Here is a 20,776-nt window from a genome sequence, read left to right on the forward strand (position 1 = left end):
GCTTAAAAAAGAATAAGGAACACAACAAAAACAGAAAGAAACAATAAATATGAATATAAAGCAATCCTATAAAACACAAAGTACTATTTGGGTGTGGCCATATATACACGATAATTAGGGTATCATCCACCTCACAGGGAATTCCACAGATACTTCGCTATCCCCAACTTTCAAAGTTCAAAGTAAATTTATTGTCAAACTACATACAGTATATGCCACCAGATACAAAACTGAGATGCATTTTCTTACTGGCATACACAATAAGTCTATTATAGAATAATACCCATAATTATAGAATAATAACCATAATAGAATCATTGAAAGACTGCACCAGCTTGGATGTTCAATCAGTGTGCAAAAGCCAACAAAGTGTGCCATTACAAAAAGAAAGGACTAATAATAATAAAAAAGTAAATAATAAATACCAAAAAGAGCCCTTGAAAGTGAGTCCATAGGTTGTGGGAACATTTCAATGATGGGGCAAGGGAAGTTGAGCGAAGTTTTCCCATTTGGTTCAAGAGCCTGATGCATGAGGGATAATACCTGTCCCTGAACCTAGTGGTTTGAGTCCTGAGGGTCCTGTACCTGCTTCCCGATGGCAGCAAAGTGAGGAGAGCATGACCTAGGCGGCGCAGGGCCCTGGTGACAGGTGCTGCTTTCCTGCGTCAACGCTTTGTGTAGATGCGCTCAGTGCTGGGGAGGACTTTACCCATGATGGACTGGGAAAAATTTACAAAGAAATGCTTGTTTTATTTAAAACCCTTCAGCAGAGGTAATAATAAGTTAGTGTGATGGTGCACTGATAAAGAAGTGGCTGATGCTATATTTGCAAAATGACCATGCTAGTGAGAAATTTAAGTTGTTTTTACTTCTGTGCTGCTCCGGATAAGTACACGCACAGCTGCAATGGGTTTCACATAAAACACTTAACTTTCCCTTAATATCCCAGAAGGCTCATTCTCCAATGATGTTACCACTTTGCACTACAACCGCACTTTCTCTCATCACTGCACAAATTTTCCACAGCCTTTGTGATTCTCAATTCATTCCACTCTGTGATGCATCTGGTTCTGGTACAGTCGACTTTAGAGAAAACCTTATGACATTGAGCTCACAGTTGTGAAAGGTACTCACACATGCATACAAGCTAAATGGCTCAGCCCCCAATCTATGGGCTCACTTTCACGGATTCTTCATCCCATGTTCTTGATATTTATTATTATTATTATTGTTTAGCTTTTTCTTTCTTTATTTATTTGCAGAGTTTGTTGTCTTTTGCACACTAGTTGACCACCCTGTTGGCGAGGTCTTCCATTGTTTCTGTTAGGGTTATTGGATTTACTGAGTATGCCTGCAAAATAATGAATCTCAGGATTGTATATGGTGACCTGATATATGTTAGAATCAGAATCAGAATCAAGCTTATTATCATTGGCATGTGTCGTGAAATTTGTTAACTTAGCAGCAGCAGGTCAATGCAAGACATAATATAGGAGAAAGAAAAACAAAATAAAATAATAATAATAATAAATAAATAAATAAATTATTGTGTATGTATCTTGAGTAGATTAAAATTCATCAAAAAACTGAAGTAATATATATTATAAAAGTGAGCTAGTGTTCACGGGTTCCATGTCCTTTTAGGAATCGGGTGACAGAGAGGAAGAAGCTGTTCCTGAATCACTGAGTGTGCGTCTTCAGGGTTCTGTACCTCCTGCCTGAGGGTAACAGTGAGAAAAGGGCATGATCTGGGTGCTGGAGGTCCCTTAATAATGGACGCTGCCTTTCTGAAACTCTGCTCCTTGAAGATGTCCTGGGTACTTTGTAGGCTAGTACACAAGATGGAGTCGACTAAATTTACAATCCTCTGCAGCTTCTTTCAGTCCTGTGCAGTAGCCCCTCCATACCAGACAGTGATGTAGTCTGTCAGAATGCTCTCCACGGTACATCTATAGAAGTTTTTGAGTGTATTCGTTGACATACCAAATCTTTTCAAACTCCTAATGAAGTATAGTTGCTGTCTTGCCTTCTTATAACTGCATCGATATGTTGGGATCAGGTTAGATTCTCAGAGATCTTGACACCCAGGAACTTGAAGCTGCTCACTCTCTCCACTTTTGATCCCTCTATGAAGATTGGTATGTGTTGCTTCATCTTACCCTTCCTGAAGTCCACAATCAGCTCTTTCATCTTACTGATGTTCAGTGCCAGATTGTTGCTGCAACACCACTCCACTAGTTGGTATATCTCTCTCCTCTTGTCACCACCTGAGATTCTACCAACAATGGTTGTATCATTAGCAGATTTATAGATGGTATTTGAGCTATGCCTAGCCACACAGTCATGGGTATATAGAGAGTAGAACAGTGGGCTAGGCACACACCCCTGAGGTGCACCAGTGTTGATTGTCGGCGAGGAAGAGATATTATCACCAATCCACATAGATTGTGGTCTTCCAGTTAGGAAGTCGAGGATCCAGTTGCAGAGGGAGGTACAGATGACCAGGATCTGCAACTTCTCAATCAGGATTGTGGGAATGATAGTAGTAAATGCTGAGCTATAGTCAATAAACAGCATTCTAACATAGGTGTTTGTGTTTTCCAGGTGGTCTAAAGTCATGTGAAGAACCATTGAGATATACTTTGATAATAAAGTTACTTTGATCTATGAACTCTGAACGATTCTGTGTAGAACTAAGCAGTATTGCATCCGTATTGTACTGTCTCAGTACTTTTATATTTGTGTGCTGTAGCACTTCTTTTAATTCGCAGTTATTTTGTAAGTAACACTATTCTTTGCATTTCTGGTCAGGTGCTGAATGCATTTCATTGGCTTTGTATCTGTGCTCGGCACAATGGCAAAAAAGTTGAATCTAATCTAATCTAATCTAGAGAACAGGAGCAGGACTCGACTGAATTTGTTTCCTCCTTTGCCTAGATACAGAGAAAATATTATGCCTACACTGTAATTCTGACTGAGATCAGCTAAACAAGTATGCTATTTTGAGCACAAACACAACCCAAAAGCCTAGCATAACTAATTCACATCACGATCCCAACTTGGAAAGGTCAGATCTCCTAAGGATACCAAAACAAGTGTTTTCTGAACTGCTTCGAAGTTTATTTGAAAAACAAATTTGCTCCAGATCTGGCCTCTTTTTATTATATGCCATTTCCTGAAATATCACTTTAATAAATATCCCTTGTGTTGATGTGATATTTTTAAACTCCCCTTTCATCCCCGACTTGAAAAAAGCAGAAGTCCCTCTGTATCAGTCAGAACACTTTGGGTTTGAATTAGGAGTCTGAGACCATATCTGAAATAAAAATACAGGACACCAAGGTCCATACTTCATCAAAGACGAAGAGAAAGGCAACCAAACAGGTAGCATTTACATCACATGATGATGTCATTAGGTTCTATGTCCACATAAACTGCCTTCAAGTCAAGGATGAAAGAGGAGCCTAAGCATATTATTTCTGCACAAGGGACAATTATAATCATTTGTGAGTCTCAATTTTTTTTCTCTCTCTGTCGATGCATCTGGTTCTGGTACATTGTATCACACAGGAAATGATATGGTTGTTCAGACCTTCCTTGGTAAATGATAAATTGTGTTAAATTTGGCAATTTGTGTTTTTTTGTGCAGTGTTTGCCTCTCACTGTGTAATACTGAACTGAGATGTTAAATTGCTCTCGTTAGGTTTTACATTTTTATGTCTTTACAAGGATCATAATGCAGAGCACAGGTAAAGATTTTTTTTCTGCAGTGAAGTAAGTGCATGGAATTCCTTGCCCAGGGCTGGAGATAGAGGCAAATGCATTAGGGACATTTAAGAGACTCTTAGATAGGCACATGCATGAAAGAAAAATGGATGGCTATGGAGAAGGGAAGAGTTAGATTGATCTTGGAGGAGGTTAAGAGGTCAGCACAGCTTTTTGGGCCAAAGTGTCTGTACTGTTATACCAACATGTCTCCTACCCCACTAGAGGCCCAAATATACTTGACCACTGCTACACAGCAGTCAAGGATGCCTACCATTCTGTCCCACGACCTCACTTCGGAAAATCCGATCATCAGGCTGTACTCCTCCTCCCGGCTTACAAATAGAAACTGAAGCCGGAGGTCACGGTGTTAAAAGTAGTGTCGCGTTGGACAGAGGAAATGGATGAGGTCCTCCGTGACTGCTTTGAATCGGTGGACTGGTTAGTATTCAAAGACTCGACAGCTAACCTCGATGAGTATGCATCAGCTGTCACGGACTTTATATGGAAATGCATGGAGGACTTTTGTGTCTCGCAAGACGATCTGGGTATTCCCTAACTGGAAACCTTGGATGAATTATGAGGTCAAGTCACTTTTAAAGGCTAGAGCTGCGGCTTTTAGGTCCGGGGATACCAGTCGCTACACGGAATCCAGGCGTGAACTCCGGAAAGCCATTAAGGGCGCCAAGAGGCAATATCGAGCCAAGTTGGAAGCCCAGCCTAACCAGAGGGATGCCGGTAGACTATGGCAGGGTCTAAGTGAGATCACTGGGCGCAAAGAAAGGGCTGGGAATATCAATAGCTGTGGCGCTTCTCTTCCTGACGAACTTAACATATTCTACGCAAGATTCGAACAGAAGAGGAGCATCTGGCACCCTTCAGATGAACCGGACCTGGTGGCATCGAGATTCATCGTCACCAAGGAGGACGTTAGAAGGGCCTTCCTGAAGATAAATCCAAGGAAGGTGACAAGCCCAGATGGCGTCCCAGGACGGGTTCTCCGGGCCTGTGCAAGCGAGCCAGCTGGAGTGTTTGCTGACATCTTCAACTGCTCCTTGCTTCAGTCTAAGATCCCCTCGTGTTTTAAGAAGGCAACGATAATCCCAGTGCTGAAGAAGAGCAAGGTGGCATGCCTGAAAGACTATCGACCTGTGGCTCTGACATCAATTGCTATGAAGTGCTTCGAGAGATTGGTTATGGCACTCATCAACCACAGCCTACCAGTCAACCTCGACGCTTTGCAATTCGCATACCGGAGAAACAGGTCAACGGCAGATGCCATCTCTCTGGCCCTACATTCTTCCTTAGAACACCTGGAGAATAAAGACGCATACGCAAGGCTCCTTTTCATTGACTATAGCTCTGCCTTTAATACCATCATTCCAAATAAATTGATTCCTAAGCTCCAGAACCTGGGCCTTAGCACTCAGATCTGCAGCAGGCTCTTCAACTTCCTCACAGACAGGACCCAGGCTGTAAAAATAGGAGACAAGGTCTCCTCTACAATCACTCTGAGCACCGGTGCCCCACAAGGCTGTGTACTCAGCCCCCTGCTGTACTCACTGTACACCCATGATTGTATAGCCAAGTTTCCATCAAACTCAATATGCAAGTTTGCTGATGACACAACAATTGTAGGCCGTATCTCGAGTAATGATGAGTTTGAGTACAGAGAGGAAATTAAGAACCTGGTGGCATGGTGCGAAGACAATAACCTATCTCTCAATGTCAGCAAGATGAGGGAATTGGTTGTTGACTTCAGAAGGAGTAGCGGACCGCACGACCCAATTTACATCGGTGGTACACAAGTGGAACAGCCTTAAGTTCCTCGGTGTCAATATCACAAATGACCTGACTTTGTCCAACCAAGCAGAGTTCACTGCCAAGAAGGCCCACCAGCACCTTTACTTCCTGAGAAAACTAAAGAAATTTGGCCTGTCCCCTAAAACCCTCACTAATTTTTATAGATGCACTGTAGAAAGCATTCTTCTAGGGTGCATCACAACCTGGTATGGAAGTTGTCCTGTCCAAGACCGGAAGAAGCTGCAGAAGATTGTGAACACAGTGCAGCACATCACACAAACCAACCTTCCGTCCGTGGACTCACTTTACGCTGCACACTGTCGGAGCAGTGCTGCCAGGATAGTCAAGGACATGACCCACCCAACCAACACACTTTTCGTCCCTCTTCCCTCCGGGAGAAGGTTCAGGAGCTTGAAGACTCGTACTGCCAGATTTGGGAACAGCTTCTTTCCAACTGTAATAAGACTGCTGAACGGATCCTGACCCGGATCTGGGCCATACCCTCCAAATATCCAGACCAGCCTCTCAGTTTTTTTGCACTACCTTACTTCCCATTTTTCTATTTTCTATTTATGATTTATAATTTAAATTTTTAATACTTACTAATTTTTACTATTTTTAATATTTATAATATTTAATGTTTGTAATCCAGGGAGTGTGAAGCGCAGAATCAAATATTGCTGTGATGATTGTACGTTTTAGTACCAATTGTTTGGCAACAATAAAGTATAAAGTATAAAGTACTGTGTTATACTGTTTTGAAGCACAATATGGAGTGGAGTAGAGTAACTGCACAGGCCTTTCAGATTCTTTAGTTTAGCTGTATGTGCGTGTGTGCGTGTGTGTATGTGTGTATGTGTGTGTGTGTGTGTGTGTGTGTGCGCGCCAGAGGTTCAAAATCCAGTTTATTATCACTTAGATATGATGTGAGATATTGCTTTGTGTGAACAGTACAATGCAATACATTAAAAACTACTACAAGTTACAACAAACAATATTTTTTTAAAAAGTAGTGCAAAAAGAGATCAGAATAGTGAGGTAGTGTTCATGGGTTTTACTACCTCCTGTAATCCTTGTCAATGCTCAGTTCTGACACTCTCTTATTTTCAGGGTGAGCCAGAATATCTCACTGAAGGTGATTGATGATATGTAACCCAGACACCAAATGCCAACAATATGCCTTGCATACAATTTATTACTGCACAGACACTTCTCTTCTGGTCCGATGGATGTCAGCATTGTGGAGAAGAGTCAGTAGGATGGTCCTATCTTGGAGGCCTCAGTTGCAGGAAAAGATAGGAAACAAAAGAGTCATTTCCTTGAACCATAGCTAAGCACATATCATCGCTTTTGAAGAATTAAGTGGATAAAGGGGTGGGAAAAATACCCACAAGAAATTCGATCTATACTGTTCACTAAAATCACTGATTTTATTTGGGGATCCAATTGACTATTAAAGGTCTTCAGATAACTTGCCAGTTCTAGCAATCCTGTTGATAAGTTTATTGAAAAATTTTCATCAGCTTCCCTTTGTTTGTCAATACAGTACTCTAACATTGGAACTGGGGATTTTAAAAAAACTTCTTTGTTTTCTTACAAGAAAAAGTCATGAAAGTTTTGATTCATTCTCGATACAGATAAATCAATCAGTCCCAGGGAAATTTTTTTTTCAATTAGAGATCTTATAGGTGCACGTGATGCTTAAATAGGGGGAGGCATAATGCAAGAGATTTTTAAAAGATCCTTTTATAGTGATACCTTTCTATGACCTAGTGTAATGACTCCCTGAAATGGCTGCTTGTAACTTTGTTCTTTCTCCCCAGTTTTAATTCTCTTGTTTGGTTGCCATAGAGAAAACACACTCATTCGAAATTCAAGATTGGCTCATGTCATTTCCACTACACAAGTTAAAGGAGAACTGAGTTGTTACTCTGAGTCTGATGCAGCACAAAAAAGTACAAAAAGAGCAAAATTATTTAAAAAACCACAATAAATATAAATACATAAGATAGCTTAGATACATATGTAGATAGATTTTATGTCCATAAAGTAATGGTAGGCATGGGAGCAGCCTTACATAAGGTGACTCTGACAAGAAGTGATAAAGCAGTGGAGGTGGAGGTGTTGATCAGCCTTTGTGCTTGGGGAAAGTAACTCGTCTGGAGTTTGGTGGTCTTGGCGTGGTTGCTACGTAGTCTCCTCCCTGACGGGAGTGGGACAATAATCCACGAGCAGAGTGAGTGGATCCATCATGATGTTGCTAGCTGTTTTCTGTATACCTTTCTGTATATATGTTCTTGATAGTAGGATGGCATATAATGTACTGTATATCCCTTTGCTAATTGTGTTATGTAAAAATAAAATCTCCCGACCATAGTACACCCTGTCCTCGTTATATGCGGGGGATACGTTCCTCACAGTCGACGCATAATGTGAAATCACATAATGTGAATAATTATTTAAATGGAGAAAATAGGGATGCCTTCCAGAGGGCTTCCTAAATATGTTTTATCTGTAATTTATTCACATTTCCATACCAATACGACACAAAGGCAGTACCACAAGACAACATTTTGTATTATATTTCATCAATTTAAGGTAATATTCAATGTAATAAATCACAGAAAGTTAACATACTAGGGTGTACAGTACTCACCAACAGTGGCAGGTATGTTCTCTCTGGGAGATGAATGGTTGTTGTGGTGTTGGGCAGCTTTACATGGATAAGGTGGATGCTTGTGGTCGTCAGGATCATATCACAGCAAGGGGTGATGGAAGACTCACAGAACTTTTAGAACTGCTGGCAGCAGGAGATGACACTGATTTGAAGAAAGTGGTGAGGATTGTTTGCTTGGCAGTATTTTGTTTCCTGGCATAAATTTGCTTGTAGGGAAGAAGGGTTGACGGCAGGGAACAACTGAAATGCTGACTCCCTTCTAAACTTGGGTCCATGCCCATCGCCATTTGTGCCAAGTGTTCCGACTTCCACCATTCCCTCACCGTTGGTAAGCTCCCGGGATTTTCAAAAACGTCTGTTGCTTGCAGCATCTGAGAGATAGTTCGCCGTAAAAAAAATACGTACGTCTTGAATGTGGATCATACCTTGGTCGAGTGAACAAGTTGGATCTTTATTCTTTGGAACGTAGAAGGTTGAGGGGGGGACTTGATAGAGGTATTTAAAATTATGAGGGGGATAGATAGAGTTGACGTGGATAGGCTTTTTCCATTGAGAGTGGGGGAGATTCAAACAAGAGGACATGAGTTGAGAGTTAAAGGACAAAAGTTTAGGGGTAACATGAGGGGGAACTTCTTTACTCAGAGAGTGGTAGCTGTGTGAAACGAGCTTCCAGCAGAAGTGGTTGAGGCAGGTTCGATGTTGTCATTCAAAGTTAAATTGGACAGCTATATGGACAGGAAAGGAATGGAGGGTTATGGGCTGAGTGCAGGTCGGTGGGACTGGAGAGTAAGAGTTCGGCACGGACTAGAAGGGCCAAGATGGCCTGTTTCCGTGCTGTAATTGTTATATGTTTATATGGAATGGTTGAATCAGTGATGTTGTGTTAGGCGGCAGGAAACGCACTGTTATGTTAGGATGAATGCAGTCCAAATGTTTAGGATGGGCTGGCGCATTGTCAAGCAACAAAAGAACTTTAAAGGCAAGATTCCATTCCCGGCAGTAGCGTCCCAGAGCTGTGTTACCTACAGCTGATGCCGCGCTGTTTATAATTTCCAACTTTTTTTCAAGTGTTGAAGCGGTTCTCTGCCGCTCAGCTGACGGCCCAGGACATGACATCGGACACTTAGGAGGAATAGTTAAATATTTCAAGCACAAAATCACTGCACCGTGGGTAAGACCAACAAAAGTTTAAGACGGCAAAATCGCGCATCCATACCTTGCCAAAACCAATGCGAGACTGGCGGGAGTGAGATTGTGAGGCACGCGCACCTGACTTGTTTTGGCGGGAAAGCGGTGCTTCTCGTCCCAACAGTGAGACTGTGAGGTGTGCGCACGTGACTTGTATTGGCGGGAAGGCAGTGCTCCTCGCATAACTGTGAGGTTTGGACGCATATAAGGAGACGTCAGTAGAAATAGGTTCCTCGCATAACTGCGAATCCGCATTGTCTGAAGACGCATATAACGAGGATAGGGTGTATCAGAAACACTTGTTTCCACTATTCACATTTGGACAATTTATCCATTTGTAATTAAAAGATTATCTTTTATTCCTTTAAAGAATTTGACGTATTGCTCAGTTTCATGATTTTTTAAATAATTAATTACTTAAATTAATATTTTAATGAATATTTTAATGCTGTAAACTTGTACATTCCATGATCCAAGACCATGGTCTGAGGGATTTTTGAAATACAGCACAGCCACCACAATGGTTATAGAGTGAAAGGTCTCTCACTTTTGTACATTGAGGGACTGAAACCAACACAAAACATTCTGGGCTTACCATTCATGGTAAAGTTGATGTTATACCGGTATTATATAAAGCTTGTAAGTAACTGAAATTATTCATCTTCTGCTGTGAACTTTACCATATAAATGGACACTTTCAAAAAGAATGAATATTTTGGGAAGAGAAAATGAATTTATATTTAGTGAAATTGCTCATGTTTGCTCTAATACACTGATTTTAAAAAAGAATCCATGTAAACAGAGAGTTGTTGGAAGGCAGATGGGTTCATTTTGTAATGTGTTTAAGACAGAAATTTTGACTTCTTTTTAGGGAAAGTTGGTGAAGTATTTAAAGCTAAGCAAGATAAAGGGACATAAAAAGTGCATCAGACAGCATTGTTAGGTTGTTTTATCAAAGAGCAAGCACATACTTAGCAGGTTGAATGCCTCTTTCTGTACTTTCTACAGATTCTTGACTAAAACTCCACAGCATTCAATAAATGTGGAAAAAATACCTCTTTGGGAGAAACCCTACAATTTTCAGCTTTTGAAACCGTAAACATACATGTCATAGACCAATTAACTGCCATCTCCACACATAAGCTCACCAAGCACTTTTCCTTTAGTCTGCCTAATGTACAGAAACTAGTGGAAGAGTGGCTAAGTGAATATGGTAACTAACTTCTCAATCTTGGGTATTAAAGTAACAATAAATGGTGACAAATATGCCTGAGTATATTTTATGTCTTCCTTTCACTAAACCAAAATATTTTGACTGATCCAGTCACCCTGCTTCTGCCTTGTTTGAAATGATCAAACTGAACAGTTCATCATCTTTGACTATGTATAAAATCCTAAAGGGATTGGACAGGCTAGATGCAGGAAGATCGTTCCCGATGTTGGGGAAGTCCAGAACGAGGGGTCACAGTTTGAGGATAAAGGGGAAGCCTTTTAGGACCGAGATGAGGAAAAACTTCTTCACACAGAGAGTGGTGAATCTGTGGAATTCTCTGCCACAGGAAACAGTTGAGGCCAGTTCATTGGCTATATTTAAGAGGGAGTTAGATATGGCCCTTGTGGCTAAAGGGATCAGGGGGTATGGAGAGAAGGCAGGTACAGGGTTCTGAGTTGGACGATCAGCCATGATCATACAGAATGGCGGTGCAGGCTTGAAGGGCTGAATGGCCTACTCCTGCACCTATTTTCTATGTTTCTATTACCAAAAGTAATGCCTAGTAGTGTATCTGCATCAGTATATCTTTCACATGCAATCATTCCAATCGAGCATGATGTTCTCCCAAGGGGTTGTCTATCACTGGGTTTTCAGGTGGCTGCAAAGGCTGATCCAGGATCCATATTCTCTGGTGCTGACTGGGCAAGAGTCCAGAATTAACAATCCTGCCCCCTTCGCCACTTGCTAATTGCCATGTGACTTAGTTCGGGATGTCAGGGTGCAGTGCCTGTGTGTGACTTTGTTTAGAGTAGGGAGGCTGATGCACAGGCAGCCACCGCACGTCCCCGACAGATTGAGGTCAGAGTCCGTGGTGTGGAATGCAAGAGGACGGGGATCCTTTCTCCACCTTCACTCCCATTGTGATGTGCTCCTCCAGCTTCACTGTTGATGACCTGGTTCGATCAGTCTTTGCTAGAACCTCCCGCTTGACCTTACTGTCATGGGTGACCCCACCAGGAGCTAAGCAGCAGATGGTCAAACTCTAGATGACATTGCTCGCGGGATCTCAGGAACGCACAAGCCTCTCCACCACGACAAGGTGACATCTGTGAAGAAGACATAATTTAGCCATTTCTGATCACCATTCATACTTCCTTCTCAATATTAAATTGCTAATATTTAATTGGCAATGGTACTGCCCATGGTCAATGCATCAATATAGACTTTTATCAACCAAGCAAGGGCTACTGAAACTCACTCCAAAATGTAACTCTTTGCATCCACTGCTAAGATTAACAAATTATGGTGTGTGTGTGTGTGTGTGTGTGTGTGTGTGTGTGTGTGTGTTTGTGTGTTTGTGTGTTTGTGTGTGTGTGTCTCGTGGACTACATTCCAGCCAATATCGCTAAGGTGAACACTGGCATAAATTAACATACACAAGAGCCATACAAGAGTCATAGGTAGAGGAGGATGTTGGTTAAATAGAATTCTGATATAAATTGGTATGTAAAGTCACAATATTTCCAGCAGGGATCACTGTGGTAGCACAAGTCAAGCTGATTTCTCCTCTGTTGTACAAGAGCACCGAGCCGTTAAGAGCATCCCTTCACACTGATGCTCACCTGAAGTGAGAACAGAACCCCCATGTTGGGCAATTACTCACTAAGTTACTAAGGCAACCGTTAGTACTTCCTAGAACTTTTGGATTTAACTAATGTGCTGCAATATTTGAAAAATTCACCTTAATTAAACTTACATTGAATCGAAACTGATTATAAAGAACAAACTTCATTGGTCACAATAAATAACATCAGTCCCTGCTGATTCTGTGGATAAAAGTGTTGCATTTCATGATACTCAGACAGGATCAGGTCAGACTATGTTGTGACACAAGAGATTCTGCAGGTGCTGGAAATCTTGAGCGACACACAAAATGCTGAAGGAAATCAGCAATTCAGGCAGCATCTATGGAGGAGAATGAACAGTTGACATTTTGGACTGAGACACTCCATCTATCCAAGCCCAAAATGTCGACTTTTATTTCTCTCCATAGATATTGTTGGACTTGCTGATTTCCTCCAGCGTTTTATGCATGTTGCTCAAACTATGCTGTGCATGTGACATTCTGCATACCCATGTTAAATGGGGATGCGCTTTTCAGTAAGATTATTTCAAACAAATTGGCTTGCCATTGACATTTTTTGGATGAGTGAGGGTGTAAGGTGAAAAAAAATCATCAGACATAGTTGTCAGTGTTTATCATTCCTTCCACAAGTTGTGACAGTTAGGACAATGGGTGAGGACTTGGTACCCTATAATTGACTACTTCTGACACTAGTTCTGATACTGTGCTGATCTGCAAGTGGGCCCTTCCAACCCTGCTTTAAATACAGCTGCAATAAGATGTACATAGGCTCAAAACTTCACAACTCTCACTATCAATTGCCGTAATGTTCAGCAAAAGCATAGTGATGGGACGGAAGTTTAGATAGAGCGTCAGGCAGAAACTGGAGTGTAATTATTCCTGCCAGACTCAATATTCCGTGACACGGATTTAACAACAGACCATGATTTCACAAAAGCTGTCTTAACTTTGTCACCTTTCCCGATGCATTTTCTTTAAACTAGAAAGGAGTAAAACATGAATCCACTGAGATTTGTGTAACAATTCAAGGAATTGTGTTAGATTTGTGGTAGTGTTTACTGTTATCCTCTCTCTAAGGATATTCATGTGTTACTGGAAATAGATGAGTTAAATGGTGATCAAGTTGCTTTTTAAGTGGTAATAAACTTGTTTTTCTCCCCCATCTAAAATGATTTCCCATCAACTTGCAGACTTCTGCTGTGGTTAGTTTCACAAGGTACCAATCATTTTTGGATGAGGCAGTCCTTTCAATTCCATGACATTACACTGGACAACAAAGGTTTTGATTCCTGAATACTTTTGGGTGTCTTACGGATTTTGGGCTGCTGATCATGAAAATCACCATGAAATTTCCCTATCACGCACAATTTTTTTGAAATTGCCTACATTTGTTATTTCAATGCATAATTCAAGTCACAATAACTAATGCCAAGGTTGAGGGAAGCATTCTTGTTGATCCACAAATCAAACAGGTCATTAATGCCAGGCAATTTGACAAACTCCTAGTGGGACCAGAGAAAATCACATGGAAGGCATTCAAGGATGTTGTTGAAAATTTTCTTGTCAACTTCAGAGCACATGCAGCTGGTTGATAACAAGATTCAAGCATACAAAACCATGAAGTGCAACATGTCACTAAAGATTAATTTTCTTCATTCCCATTTAGACTTCTTCACTTGGCACTGTCAGTAACGGTCATGGTCAAAGGTTTCACCAGGACATTGCAGTCATGGAGAAACGGTATCAGGGCAACTGGAGTTCATCAATGCTGGTTGATTATTGTTGGATATTAAAGTGAGAAGCCTTATAAACTGAGTACAAATGAAAATCATTAACAAAACATTTTTAACTTAGTTGGACCACTGCAAAGCATCAGCACTGTTGTGCAATTAAATGCATTATATCCAATAAAAGTTAAATCTTAAGTGTTGCAAATAGTCTGAAATTATATTTGCGTTCAGCTTCAAGCAGTCTTTTACAAACAAAACAAAATTCTGAGGAAGCAACTCGTCAAAAAAGTTGTTGTCCAGTGTTATCAGAAGAAGCACAGCAGAGCTCACATTTGTGGTCTATTAACAAGAAACGCTTGAACAAAAAGATATTGTCGTTATTATACTGCTGTTTGTGGTACATTGCTGATGGCAAGCCAGACAGTAAAGCTGTCCTTCCTAATTCACTTGTTTCAGACCAAGACTACCACTACAATGGTGATTCCCTGTGAGCTGCTCTCTCTGTGCCATTGTTCAGCCTTTTGTCTTCGTGCCACAGTGACACAACACTCAGTATGCATACAAATCAAATTCTCTCCTCTCTGTGGAGCTGCAGTGCTGAATAAAGCATTGCTCAGGTGACATCTTTACTTCTGAATATTTTAACACCAGCTAGGATATCAAACTAATTAGCCCAGGACACGCAGTCTGCATGGAAAATTGGACTTTCTGCCTTGGTACTGCTTCACTATTGCTAATGCACTGCTCGCAAACAAAGCACTTAAAGTGTTGTGACCTACCAGATACTGTAGACTCCAAATCCCGAACCAGAATCACATTTAATATCACTGGCATATGTTATGAAATTTGTTGTTTTGCGGCAGCAGTACAATGCAATATATGATAATAATTATAATAATAATCAATACTGTACATTAACTTAAATAAGTTGAGCAAAAAGCAAAAAAATTAGTGAAGTCGTGTACATGGGTTCATTGTCCGTTCAGAAGTCTGATGGCAGAGGGGAAGAATCTGTTCCTAAAGTGTTGAGTGTGTGTCTTCAGGCTCCTGCACCTCCTGCTTGACGGTAGCACTGAGAAGAGGGCATGTCCTGGGAGATGGGGGTCCTTAATGATGGATGCTGCCTTTATGAGGCATCACCTTTTGAACAAGCCTTCGCTGGGGAGGCTAGTGCCAGTGATGGAGCTGTCTGAGTTTGCAACTTTCTGAGGCTTTTTCCAATCCTGTGCATTAGCAACCCCCGTACCAGATGGCGATGCAACCAGTTGGAATGATCTCCATGGTACATCTGTAGAAATGCCAAAGTCCTTAAACTCCTAATGAAATATTGTCGCTGTTGTGCCTTCTTTGTAATTGCATCAATATGTTGGGCCCAGGATAGATTCTCACAGATGCTGACAAGAGGAACTTAAAGCTGTTCACTCTTTCCACTGCTGATCCCTCGATGAGGACTGGTGTGTGTTCCCTCAAAATCCCCTTCCTAAAGTCCATAATCATTTCCTTGGTCTTACTGACGTTGAACGCAAGGTTGCTGTTGTGACACCGCTCAGCCAGCTGATCTATTTCACTCCTGTGCATCTCCCCGTCACCATCTGGAACTCTGCCAGCAATCGCTGCGTCAGCATCAAACCTACAGATGGCATCTGAGCTGTACCAAGCCGCACAGTCATGAGGGTAGAGAGAGCAGAGCGGTGGGCTAAGCACACGTCCCCGAGGTGCACCAGTGCTGATCGTCAGCGAGGACGAGATGCTACTTCCGATCTGCACTCTGTGGTCTCCCAATGAGGAAGTCAAGGATCCATTAGGGGAGGGAGGTTAGAGTCTCAGATTCTGTAGCTTGTTGCTTGTACTGAGGGTATGATGGTGTTCAGTTCTGAGCTGTAATCAATAAACAGCCGCCTAACATAGACATTCCAAATACAATATATTGAGCCATACAGTCCTAGGGCACTACACACTGAAACAGGCCATTTGGCCCATCTAGTCTGTGCCAAGCTGTTACCTGCCTAGTACCACCAAACCTCACCTGGACCAAGCACTCCATACCCCTCCCATCCATGAGCTCTTCCAAACCTCTCTTAAGTGTTGCATTTGAGTGTTCACCCTCCCACTGGACCCATTCCACACTGGCACCACCCTGTGAGTGAAGGAGCTCCCCTCAGCTTGCCCTTAAGTATTTCACCGTCACTTTCAGCTTTGACCTCCAGTTCAAGTCTCACCCGACCTCAAATGAAAATCCCTGCTTATATTTATTATGTCTATATACCCTTCATAATTTTGTATACCTCTATCAAATCTCCCCTTATTCTCCATGCTCCAGGGAAAAAGTCTTAAACCTAATCAACCTTTCCCTGTAATTCATGTCCTCAAGTCCTCAAACCCTATGAAAAGTTATGGATGAGACTCTCAAATTAATGGAAGCACGTTTACAAAGTTTGCGAGATGCTCATGCTTAACTGAAAAAAAGAGCTAGCGCTTCATTCCCTGAAATAGATCTCCCAACTCAGGATCCACACTAACCCGACTATTAAATCAAAACTTTGTGAAGAAATGTCTGGGAGCTTATCCAGTGAAGATCTCAAACAGCTTAGGGATGGGGTGGAACTGTTCTGAGCTAGCAGAACCACTGGTAAAGATACACAACTGATCTGAATTAGGCAAGAGAAAAGGACAGTCTGGAGTCTGGCTGTAGTTCTGTACCTCTGCTTCCCCCTCCTGGTTCTTCTGTGTATATACTGACAAAGATCAAAAGCAGACTTGAATATAATTTTCCCTAAACTGTACAGCCTTATCTCAGTAAAACATTGAACAGAACTGTTGCCTGTGGTTCTACAATCCAGTGTGCAGTCAAATACCGTAATATTTTACTATGAGTGCATCATGGGCCAAGTCAAATTTGTTCTCTATCTCTGCATGTTCTTTTTTGTTAAAAAGGCTCAGAAAAGCTGAGAAGGAACACGCTATTCCTAGTCCAATAAAGCTGACCTATTCATTTTCTGAATTACTGAAAATGTCTGTAGATTTTTAATGGAACATAGAACATAAAACAGTACAGCACAATACAATCAACACACATCAAAGTTGCTGGTGAACGCAGCAGGCCAGGCAGCATCTCTAGGAAGAGGTACAGTCAACGTTTCAGGCCGGGACCCTTTGTCAGGACTAACTGAAAGAAGAGCTAGTAAGAGATTTGAAAGTGGGAGGGGGTGGGGGAGATCCGAAATGATAGGAGAAGACAGGAGGGGGAGGGATGGAGCCAAGGGCTGGACAGGTGATTGGCAAAAGGGATATGAGAGGATCATGGGACAGGAGGCCCAGGGAGAAAGAAAAGGGGAAGGGGGGGAAAAAGCCCAGAGGATGGGCAAGGGGTATAGTGAGAGGGACAGAGGGAGAAAAAGGAGAGAGAGAAAAAGAATGTGTGTATATAAGTAAAAAACGGATGGGGTACAAAGGGGAGGTGGGGCATTAGCGGAAGTTTGAGAAGTCAATGTTCATGCCATCAGGTTGGAGGCTGCCCAGACGGAATATAAGGTGTTGTTCCTCCAACCTGAGTGTGGCTTCATGTTTATAGTAGAGGAGGCTGTGGATAGACATATCAGAATGGGAATGGGATGTGGAATTAAAATTTGTGGCCACTGGGAGATCCTGCTTTCTCTGGCGGACAGGGCGTAGACACCTACGCAACCCATTCACGACTCCATGTTTACCTGATGCAGAGTCATTGCCACACAGCTAGACAGCTCACAAACAGGCCCTTCAACCCACCTTGCCAATGCTGACCTCCAGTACTCATCTATGCTAACCCTGGCTACTGTATTTGCTTTGCAGTCTTCCATGCCTTGACAATCCAAGTGTTTGTTTAGGTACTTGCTCAGTGGAGTTCCTGGCCTCGCGCAATGCATTTCCAGATTCCAACCACGCTCTGAGTGGAGTTCTTCTTCACATCCTCTCTAAACCTTTTACCTCTCACTCAAAACCTATATGTTCTAGTTTTTGAAACTGCTGTTACGGAGAAAGGTTTCCTACTGCCTGCCTTCTCTGTGGCTTTCGTAATTTTGTACACCTGTCATAACAATAAATAAAATACCTTAGCAGATAGAACAGTATCATCCCAAAAGCTAAATGAATAGATTTCTTGGAAACCCATTGCTTTTGAGAAGGAAAATACACAAAATCTTATGCCAAGTTTATGCCATATACTGGTTCTTTTGAACAACAACCAGAATGGCCCTATTCATTGCTCTGTCCCGAAAGTCCCGCAAATTATCTGTCACACGCAGATCAAAATATATTTTGTTAAAAGATCACTTTCTCTTTTGAAGGCTGCTTTTGAAGTTATTCACAGCTACAGTACTGTGAAATAAGTTTTCGGCACCTATATGTGTTTGCCTAAGACGTTTGCACAGTACTGTATTTGTCAACGTGGAGCGGAGAACGAGTTTGTAAACCTGAATGGAGCGAAGGATGCTGGAAATGGCGAGGATGGAACGCTGTGGGAGGCGTGTGGGGCAGGTGGCAGAGGAGCGCCAGGGGTGGGGTTGGTGCAGGTGCAGACACACCCAGCCCTGAGACACCGGGAAAGATCATTTGATTCCAAACAATTGGTTTATTGATCATTACAGAGTGTCCCTGTGGTGCTTCCCACTCCCTCCCATCTCCCTTCCCCTTTTCACAGCCAGGATTCCCCTCTCCCTGCCCCATTCCCACTCTCAGTTCACAATAGAGACCCTGATCAGAATCAGGTTTGTCATCACTCACATATGTCATGAAATTTGTTTCTGTGGCAGCTGTAGAGTGCAATAAATAAAATTACTACAGTACTGTGCACCCTAGCTATATATGTGCACCTACAACTGTTGCACAGCATAGTATTTCCGAACAGCAATGCTGCCTTATCACACATTAGTGCCGCGGTTAAAGGAGAGAAAGGACAAGAAGAGACGGAAATGAGGGAAGGGGAAGAGAATGTAATATGTATCCAGGGTGCAGTTTTAGATGTGGTTGCACGGATCTTAAAATATCACTGTGTTTTACTTCAATTTTTACTTCCAAATAGTAAGTTTAAAGCTGGAATTAATTTCTGATAAAATTACCCACCAAGCACCTCAGGTCTAGACAGCAATTAGGAAAACACACACAAAAAAACCATGACAGGAACAGAAACACTCACAAAACTGAACAAGAAGCAGTGGCAGTGTTGGATAAGCATGTAAAGGATATAATTTTGGAGTAAGTACATCCAGCATCCATTCCACAAAATGTACTCTGAACCAGGGTTCCCAACCCTTTATATACCATGGACCCTTACCATTAACTGAGGGGTCCGTGAACACCAGGTTGGGAGACCCTGCTCTAAACATTTTCATCTTGATTACTTGCTTAAACGAAATTTTTGAGGGTGTAAATATGAAAATCATCAGAAAAATTAGCTACATTGTAGGTCGTTATGTTGCTAAAAAATCCTGAGGCAGGGGAGCAGAATTTGGCCATTCAGCTCATCAAGTCAGTTCCAATATTCCATTATGACTGATTTATTATCCTTCTCAACTCCATTTCTCCCCACAACCTTTGACACCCTTACTAATTAAGAACTTATCAACCTCTACTTTAAATGTACCCAATGACTTGCCCCTCTATGGCACAGATTTATCACCCTCTAGCTTAAAAAAAAATCCTCTTTATCTCTTTTCTAAAAAGACCCTTATACTCTGAAGTACTCTGGTCCGAGACTGCCCCACTATAGGAAACATCCTCTCCATATGCACTCTATTTAGGCCTTTCAGTATTCAATAGATTTCAATGAGCTCCCTCCTCATTCTTCTGAAGTCCAGTGAGTACGGGTCCAGAGCCATCAAACGCACCTCACAGATTAAATCTGTCATTCCCGGGATAATTTTCTCAAACTTCCTTTGAACCTTCTCCAATGCCAACACATTAGATAAGAGGCCTAAACCTGCTCACTCCATGGGGTCTGACCATTGCCTTGTAAAATCTCAGCAATACCTGCTTGCTTTTATATTCTAGTTCTCTCAAAATGAATGCTAACATTGCATTTGTCTTCCTCACCACTGACTCAGCCTTGCAAGTTAACCTTTAGGGAATCCTGCATGAGGACATCCAATTCCCTTTCGCACCTCTGATTTCTGAATTTTTTCCGTGTTTAAAAATAGTTTTAGAGGGTTCTCTAAACATGTTGGCTCCATAACCATTCTAAAACTCCTTGCAATACCCTGGGTCTAGAAAAGTACAACGGGTGAGCAATATGTTATATCATCTTTTTGGGGATTTTCCTTGAGAAGCTGGGGAGCTCAGAGCTTAGACTCTTAAACAAAGAGTTACTGCATATTGTGGAAATCCAAAGTAACACACACAATGCCGGATGAACTAAGCAGGCCAGGGAGCACCTTTTGGCTTCTTCCCCCTTCCTATCCAGTCTGATGAAGAGTCTCGGCCTAAAACGCTGGCTCTTCATTCTGCTCTATTACTGCAGCCTGACCTCTGAGTTCCTCCAGCATTTTGTGTGTGTTCTGCTTCAATCTTGTTGCTTGCTCTGCAAGTGGACTTTTTTGATATAATTTTGTCCTTTCTTGTAAGAATGTTGTATTGTTTATGTTCTGCATGCGCCGGTCGTGCATACGTTCCGATCTATTCTTACTTTCTTCTTCTTATTTTTTAATTTATGTTATTTTTTGTATTTTTTTTCCTCACGGTAACACGTCGAAGCTGCACCCTCTCTAACATGCTGGTAGAGAGAG

This window comes from Mobula hypostoma, chromosome 10 (genome assembly GCF_963921235.1).
Source record: "Mobula hypostoma chromosome 10, sMobHyp1.1, whole genome shotgun sequence".
Classification (NCBI taxonomy): domain Eukaryota; kingdom Metazoa; phylum Chordata; class Chondrichthyes; order Myliobatiformes; family Myliobatidae; genus Mobula; species Mobula hypostoma.